Below are 6,502 nucleotides of genomic sequence, written 5' to 3' on the forward strand. Positions count from 1 at the left end.
TTATTCTGAATATGTAACAGTAAATGAATGAAAGAAGGAGGAGGAGAAGGAAGTGGAGGAGGAGGAAGAGGAGGGGAATGGAGGGGAGTGGAAAGGAGAGGAGAGGAGAGAGGGGAGAAGCATTCATCAGGACCTGAGGTCGTTGGGACAACCCCAGAGGCCTCAGGAGCGAAGCCAGGCCTGGTCATTAGTACGCAGATGACAGAATTGAACATCCATGTCCCATGGAAGACTGAAAGGAGCAAGGCTCTATATTTGCTCAGCATGTTTTCTTAGGGCTGTATTTGTTTGGAATTGAATTTTATTTTCTCTTGTTAAGAAGGAGTGGATCAGTAGAAGAATTAAGAATGTTGGTTGATTCAAATTAATTTTTGAAAAATAGTGGCACATACTTTCTCTCATATGTGGAAGCTAAATCTAAAATACAACTATGATCATGTCAAACCCAGGGCTCAATGCAGTCACACACAACTAAGCTGATGAAAGAAGGGTATACTTAGGGGAGGAATCCAAGGGCGTAACTCCTCTAAACAACAAATGTACTGTTTTCAAAGCCAACATCAGGAAATGGAGCAAATAACATAGGAAGGATTATAATGCAGTGTGGACAATTAGATTAGGCTTGCTACCTATCTAAAGGCATGGATTTCACCCTCAGAACTTCAAAAGATGAAAAATAGAACTTACTCCTTTTAAATTCATTGTTATATCTCAGTAAGACAGTTATCAATAAATCTTATCCTTAGGAATGAAACTAACTGGCATAACTGGTAATAATGACCAGTATAGTCTCCATGACTGATTTTCTGTAGATAATAAGGCTTCCACGAACTTTGGTTTTCCCAAAGGTCAAGTCTCATGAGATATAATGAGTAATAGAAAAATTGGCCTATTCTGTGCCTGAGACTTAATTATGTGGCTCTATAACATCTTTTTACATTTGTGATGTTTTCTGAATTTGGAAAGTTACCAGAATCAGTGACAGTATTTTTGGCACCAGTATTTGGGCTAAATAACAATGTTCACTTACCACAAGGTATTCCTAACTGTTCATTCCTTGCATGTTGTTGAGAAATGACAAGTAATCATTTGAGAAATACTGGAGTACTAAGGATAAAGTAAATATAAGTTCACTTGGTGTTTCCTAAGATTATTTTTTTTCTGTAAAGTGCCAGTGTGCTTTCATGGGTTAACTGTATCTACATGGGGTTTCTTACAGTTCACTGAATCTATTTCAGGAGTGTCCGTGTGACTGACCTGGACCGATTCACAGGTTTTCCTTGACTTCTGTTGTGCATGTCCATTTCGTAAGGAAATGATACAGTTTCTGTTTAAAGAAAAATGAAGCTGTTTCATTAAGGCTGATGTTTCCTAGAGGCATTAACTTCCAAGATATTGGAATCTTTGGGCCAAAATAATGAGGATTTTTATGGCAAAAGTATCAGCCAGCTCCCTGTGGATAAACTAGAAAACAGTAGGTCACACAAGAAGGAGAATACAGAGTCTGAGAACAATGTGAACTGAAGTATAATATGAACATGCATGAAATATTCCAGAGAAACCTCCTTGAACAATTAATATACACTAAAAAATAATAAGATTTACAAGTTTCTGTTGGGTGGGGAAGCAGTAAGGGTGAGTACGATCAAAGTATTTTTAAATACTTGTTGAAAATAGAACAATGAAACTTACAGAATTTTTTTGAGAAGGGGGCAGCAGGAACCAAGTAGAATTACAGAAAAACTGAACAATGTACCTCATGTACATGTATGGAAATAGCATGTGACACCTAATGGCAATAAAATGTTAAGAAAAAAAGTATTATTGATTTTAAAAACAATATACTCTAACCAACAACATGATCTTGCTTTACTGACTATATTTTAAATAGTTGATGTGGCAGGGGTCTTTTTAGCCATAATTTTTCCTTCTTAGCTTTGTATACCTTTTCATTTCATTCTTAATAAATCTTGTTGTATCCTAAGTTTCATTAGTATTTGGAAATAATTTTTGGATTAAAAAAAAAATTTGGGGGGTCCAGTTGTAGGGCCTAAACTCTGCTGGGCCTGGGCGCTGTCCCTCAGCTCTTCAGCTCAAGGCTAGCACTCTACCACTTGAGCCACAGAGCCACTTGCAGCTTTTTTCTTTTTGCTTATGTGGTGCTGAGGAATCAAACCCAGGGCCTCATGCATGCAAGGCAAGTGCTCTACCATTGAGCCACATTCCCAGCCCACTGGATTTTTGTTGATTTGTTTTAAACTTCAAATAAAACTTCATTTAATCTGATTTCCTTCTATACATAAGCTTTTTTTGATATAGATACTTTATTTATTACTATAAAACTTATCTCTAAATATCTTGCAATCCTAATGGGAGCATGACAGTGTCTACACTACATATTTTCTACACTTAAAATGTTTTTGGGTATTCAGCTCAAAATCATCTTAAAGGTTCCATTGTGATTGTTTTTGAAACACAATTTTTTTAGGAAGTGATATACTTGAATTGATAGTGAATGAAATAAAAGTCCTTTTCTTGAAAACCAGCTGGACTATAAGGTCTCATTTTTAAATTTTCATGAAATAATTATTGTGTTGTAGCAAAAACTTGGTCAAGATGCTCAGCTGTTTGTTTCCATAGCCTGGTAAAACAGGCTATTGTATACAGGCTTTACATGACTTATGAAATAAGTCTTAACAATGAAGAGTTATATTACTGAGCAAAGTAAAAACAAGTTCATCCCTAATATATCCTAAAGTGTCACCTTCATCTTCAAGAAAATCTGTACACAGACATGTGTGATGCTTCCACAATAATCTGGTTTGTGAATAACACAACTCTCTAATTATTTATATAATTTTCTTCAACAAATCATTTTGGTATCATGAGCCCTTCATTTTATTGGCATTAGAGAAAAAGACTGCTTTTAACTGTCATCTGTAAGATATTGGCATAGACATGAAATCCAAGAAATTCCAAGTTTCTTTAGTACATGAAAAATAAACTAGATACTAAGATATTCTAAAGATGTCCTATACTTATACCCAGAAAATGGCAGAAATCATCAAATAGCATGCAATATGAAAGATTATTAAAGCTACTATATTTAAAAAGACTGAATGTTGGCATAAGTGGCCTTTCCCTGGGTACCCACAATGCTGTTAAAACACCAGGTATTTTCCTTTTTAAAGCATTTTAATATATCGTATTAGCATATATATTATATATACTCAATGTGATGCGTATCTATGTGTACGCGTGTGTTTGTGTGTGCTGGAAATGGGTGTTAGGGGTGGAGGTTTCCTTAGAGAGCAGAATAACAGGCCTCTAGCCCATCACTGTGGGTGTCTGAGCTCTGCAGGGGAGGAATGGGCACCACAATGCGCTGTCATCCCCAGTTCCTCCTCGGCTCTCCTCTCATCTGTCTGCAATTCTTTTGCTTTGAAACAATGAACACACCCTTCCCCTTTCCCACACTCAGGGCTGTCTGTTACTTTTTTTCCAGTAATATAAATCCAATCATAGGGCTGGGAAGGTGGCTTAGTGGCAGAGTGCTTGCCTTGCATGCATGAGGCCCTGGGTTTGATGCCTCAGCACCATATGAGCAGAAAAAGCCAGAAGTGGTGCTGTGCCTCAAATGGTAGAGCACTAATGTTGAGCTGAGGGACAGTGCCTGCCAAGAGTTCAGGCCCCATGACCGACCAAAAACAACAACAACAAAAATAAATAAATAAAAGAATTTATTAACAGAAAAGTGTTTCAAATTGTACACATAGTCCTTTCCTTTTAAGGAAAAAACATTCACAGGTGCTATGCATTTATATGAATAAGATTTAAACAATTACAGCAATTATGTTATAGAGGACAAGCATAAAATATTGTGGTTTGATGCACTTACTTTGTTTTCTACACGGATGTACCACTAATATCTTAGTATTATCTATAGAAAAGTTAGACGTATGATATAGCTTATATAGAAATTGGAATAATAACTAATTTAGAGTGATTTTGTAACTAATATATGATCTATGTGAAATGCCTTGTCCAGTGTTAGAAACATAAGTTGGTTTTAATAAACCATGGGAAATGTTATTTTCATTATTGTTACCCTATAATCTTTGGAGACACACAAGAGACTATTTTTAAAAAGCTGTTATTTTCACTCAGGAGTAAGATTCTTAGTATGTAACAAGTGAATGTATTTTCATAATGGAAAGCATGGATGAGTGCTGTATAAAGTTCAACTTATAGGTGAAATGTAGCTTAACTGGGCACAGAGTGGATTTTCTGATTATGTGAGATGTCTAACAATTTTACCTTGGATTCACATATTGATGAATAAGGGTTTTTTTAGTATTCTTGTTTTCTTTGAGGTTCAGGGATTTAAAATTAGAGTCTCATGTTTGATAGTGAGGCCACAGTCTCTTGATGGCATTCTTAATCTCTTTATTTCTCAGTGTGTAGATGGCTGGATTGAGGATGGGTGTGATGAATGTATAAAGCACAGAAAGAATCTTGTCCATCCAGGAGGTGTTGACTGACCCTAAAAAGATGACCATGCAGGGTTCGAAGAACAATACCACCACAGCAATGTGGGAGGTACAGATAGAGAGGGCTTTTGATGCCTGTCTCTAGAACGAAAGAAGACAGTTAATATTATGTAAGTGTAGGAAATCATCAAAAGAATGAAGCAAGTTGTTGCATAAATGTCACTATTAGCATTTACCACTCTTCCCAAAGTGTCTGTTTCCATACAGGCTAATTTCATAACCAAGGGCATGTAACTGAAGAAGCTGTTCATTACTCTGGGTCCACAGAAGGGCATACCCAATATCGTGACCATTTTAATTAGAGAATGCAAAAAGCCAATCATCCATGCTGTCCAAACCAAGCAGATGCACCTTTGCCTGCCCATGATGCTGGAGTAGTAGAGTAGCTTGCAGATGGCTATGTAATGGTCATAACCCATCATCACAAGAATCACCATCTCAGCCCCTCCAAAGAAATGCACACCCAGCATTTGGCTCATGCAGCCCCAAAGTGAATGGTCTTGTTCTCCTGCAGAAGTCTGTGGTCAGCTTAGGCATGGTTACTGAGGAGAGACAGAAGTTAGCAAAGGAGAGATTAGCTATCAGGAAGTACATGGACGAGTGGAGATGGTGGTCAGTGATGATCAGCAGCACCACGAAGAGATTTCCCACAAAAGTCAGCAGGTAGAGTATAGAAAATGGCAGTAAGAGGAAGATCTGCAGCTCCTCGGAGTCAGAGTCCCTGAAAAATAAACTCAGACACCACCAACTGGTTTGCTTCCTCCATTTCTTACACTGTTCTCACGAGGGGGGAAAGAGAATGTGGTGAAACAGAAGGGCTGAAACAGAAACAAGTCCTTAATGTTTAGGGTCCAATGAATGGGAACAAAAGCAAACAGAAACCATAGCATTTCTGTAAACCTGGAATTTAAAATAAGTGGTTTTTTTTTCGATAATTGGTTTGCACTCAGGGCCTTGTGCTTGCTAAAATGGTGCTCTACCACTTGAGTACTGTCCACAGCCCAAATTGAATGCTTCTTGCAGTTGGATTTTGTGCCTCAGGCTAAGAAAGGGAAATATTTCACTATAGAAAGGCAAGTTAGTAATTTATATGTGTGTGTGTGTGTGTGTGTGTGTGTGTGTGTGTGTGTGTGTGTGTATAAATATATATCAGAACAGGGTAGAAAGGTGTGAAAATGGGTAGTTAGATTTAAAATGTCATCAGTAAATTTTTTCTATCAACAGTTTTTCTAAGCCTTGTTTCTACCTCTTTTATAGAAAATCAGATGTATCTTTAGTGAATATCTACAAAATATATTTGGAACAATTTTATTTTTACCAGTGTGAAAACATGGAAATCTTATAATATATTATATATAATATATATAATAATGTATAATGATACATAGCCAATCTTATCACATAACTCTGGGAAGTAAATCTATTACTAAGGGATATGCATGAACAGCTGAATTGAGCCAAAGTTTACTACAACCTGTAGAAACTGTTCAGCAAATAACTAAAGAGAATGATTGTTACCAAAAAAACCTGCTAATATATGCTATTTCTAGAAATAAGTATGGTACTTATTTATGAATTTTCCCACTGAGTGTATTTCTGAAAAGCAATGTTCCCTCAGTCTGAGCAATGCCATTTGTTATTCATTGACTCACCCTCACATAATTTATAAGACTAGCTTAAATGAAAAACACGTGACAACTACTTTCATTTCTGTCAGTCTTGTGAGATAGCTTAAATTATCCATGTTCATTTAACTTAAACTCTTCATTTATGTTATTTAAATTAATCTCATGTAATATTTATAAACCAGAAAAGTTCTTTTTAAATTAGTTCTTCCTTTTCTCCCTCCCCTTGCTTCTTTTTCTATCCTTCCATGTTTCCTTATTATTCCCTCCTTGTTTCTTCATTTCTTCCTTCTGTTCTATTTCTTTCTTTGTCTTAGTTTAACTGTC

The 6,502-nt window shown here is 36.4% G+C and overlaps 1 pseudogene; it reads right to left on the reverse strand.

Moving 5' to 3' along the window:
- Positions 1 to 4,397: 4,397 nt before the first annotated feature.
- Positions 4,398 to 5,316, reverse strand: LOC138805038 (olfactory receptor 4K3-like; annotated as a pseudogene).
- Between the last annotated feature and the right edge of the window lie 1,186 nt (positions 5,317 to 6,502).

This window comes from Dipodomys merriami, unplaced genomic scaffold (assembly GCF_024711535.1).
Source record: "Dipodomys merriami isolate MVZ:Mamm:240054 unplaced genomic scaffold, mDipMer1.0.p SCAF_380, whole genome shotgun sequence".
NCBI lineage: Eukaryota > Metazoa > Chordata > Mammalia > Rodentia > Heteromyidae > Dipodomys > Dipodomys merriami.